General features: G+C 35.9%; 1 long non-coding RNA gene across 1 annotated transcript; it reads left to right on the top strand.

The window, feature by feature from the left end:
- Window positions 1-69: 69 nt before the first annotated feature.
- Window positions 70-1,430, top strand: LOC103606019. The gene is made up of 2 exons (XR_551836.1): window positions 70-441; window positions 688-1,430. It is a non-coding gene; the product is annotated as an uncharacterized LOC103606019 (long non-coding RNA).
- The last annotated feature ends 1,032 nt before the right edge of the window (window positions 1,431-2,462 follow it).

The raw sequence follows: 2,462 nt of genomic DNA, 5'->3' as shown, positions 1-2,462 counted from the left end.
CTTAGTTATGTAGCATCTTTTTCTGTCACATCTGATTGGGTTACAGGTGGATTTTTTTTTTTAAGGTGTTTGTTGTCCTTTTTCCTCTCATTGCAGTAAATTGCCATTCACTGACCACTTATAAACTTTCAGAGTAGATTTTTTTTTATTGTAGGCCCTTTATTTTTAATCATTAGGAAATAAATCCCGCCTAGCCTGTATGCAGTTATGTGATTTGATATACTATTTTTACTAAGGTTATGTGAGCTATTAAAGTGTAAACTGAGAATTGTTTCATGATACATTTTATATTTTCATAGTGTATCTGCCTCTAATATATTACAGAAGGCAGTTGACAAATCATGTAATTGACATGTACTTTATTTATAGAACAGTATGATGCATTTGTGAAGTTCACACATGATCAGATAATGCGAAGATATGGTGAACAGCCTGCTAGTTGTAAGTATTTTGCCTTTGAAGTAATAAACTGAAAACAAGACTATCCTTTAAGGAGAAGACATGATAATTTTTATACTGAAGAAGAAAATTTAACAGAAAACATGGAGAAAAAGCCTGAAGGCAATAGGCAGCATAACTTTGCAAGGCTTACTTAAATACCTAGGGGCAATATTGGGAATGAAAGTCTGGTATATGTTTGAATTTTAACTTGTACTTTGCACTAATTTTTCTTTTCTCCCCCTTTAGATGTTTCATGAATCATATTTTCTGCATTTGTGGGCTGCCTTGTTCCTTGTTGTTGCAGGAGGTCCCAATTACGACATGCAGCAATGCCAATACTCCCCCTGTGAATACAGGTTATTTCAAGCTTTCATCAGTGGCAACCAACCACTCTTAGGCAGCAGCAACTGGTTTTGGAAATTTCCCTGATGTCAGTACCACCTGGAAGTGGACCTTTGCTACCCGTGTTAATATCAGTGGCCTCATTTTGCTGTATCATTACAATTTGGCTTCTTACGTTAATGTTTGAAAAGGATTAAAGCTGGCATTCTATAACATGCCCTTCACTGGTTGTATAAATAAAACTGTAGAATGACACTCAGATGAAGTTAGTGTGATTTTAATTGTGCACTACAACCAAGCTGTAACCAGTTATTAATATTTTAGAATGTAATCCCAGGACATTATTAAGCAAATAGCCTACAGTACTTCCTGTGAAATAGTGAAGGAGGAGGGCATTTCTGTATTCCAGGACTTTTTGGGGTTTCAGAATGGGTTTATATGATTTCTCTTTTTTTTGTTTTGTTTTATTTATTCTATCAGTCTTTTTAACAAATGTTTATTGCTGCAATTTTTTCCAGTGTATCATTGTTTTACCACCCATGTAGTACTGGAATTTAGTTGGAAGAATAAAACATTTACTTCTCTTCTGCCTGTTTTTTAATGTACAGATGGGTAGTATTTGAATAAAGCCAGTGTTTTAAATGTAAGCACTTTTCAGGAATCAAGTTAATTTTCTGATAAGATTTAAGATTTGAGTGCTGCTGTTTTTGAAAACTGACTTCTGATTTTGAATTGCTACTTCAGTAACTTATTGCACTATAGAATTTTATATAATAGGTCAGGTTTAACAGCTGTAGGATTTTTACCTCATAGATATCACTAGAATCCAGTTTTGTTGTTTTAGGGACTTTTTATGCAGAAGTATGATTCAGCAAGTTTAACTCACTTTTCACACACGGTTTCCAAACCTAGCTTTCCTAATGAAGTGAGAAATACTTTAGTGAATTCCTTTGTTTAATTTTGATAGCATATTTCCATTAATTAAGGCAATCCTAAATGTACTGGGACATACAAAGGTACTTCTAAAAAGTTCATGGAAAGATAATACAGGTTTTAATTCTGTTTCTCCACGAACTTATCAAAGTACCTTCATATACATTTATTATTGATCTAATTAGTGTAGGAAAAGATTTTTTTTTAAAACTTTGGTAATTATATTTTACCAATTTTTTGTTTAAAAAAAAACAAGCCGAAAAAGTGTTGTAGGGCTTCACAAAATCCCCAGGCAATTCGTATGCTAATTAGTGTTTGAAAAACACTGGTACAGTATTGCATTGGTACAGCATAGGGTGGCCTTATAAATAAGGTGGACCTGCTTTTAATGGTCTAATATGGAGATTCTCAGCCTCACCATTGGCAGTTTGAGTGGGTTATTCCTGTGCATTGAAGGATGTTTAGAAGCATCTCTGGCCTCTACCACTAGATGCCACTAACATACTACCTCCATCCCCCAGTTGTGACAACCAGAAGTCATTTTCCAAACATCCCCAAGAGACAAAACAGTTCCCAGCTGAGGACCAATGGTTTAGCAAGATCACATTTTTAGGAGAACGCAAGCAGTAAGTTAAAATATGGAGGTGTGCAGGCCGGCTCGGTGGCGCACTGGATTAGTGCGCCCCTTAGGAAGCGTGGCGGCGCTCCCGCCCGAGGGTTCGGATCCCACATACAGACCGGTTCCC

Source organism: Galeopterus variegatus, unplaced genomic scaffold (assembly GCF_000696425.1).
Source record: "Galeopterus variegatus unplaced genomic scaffold, G_variegatus-3.0.2 Scaffold6228, whole genome shotgun sequence".
Taxonomy (NCBI): domain Eukaryota; kingdom Metazoa; phylum Chordata; class Mammalia; order Dermoptera; family Cynocephalidae; genus Galeopterus; species Galeopterus variegatus.
This window is presented reverse-complemented; position numbering and strand designations above follow the sequence as displayed.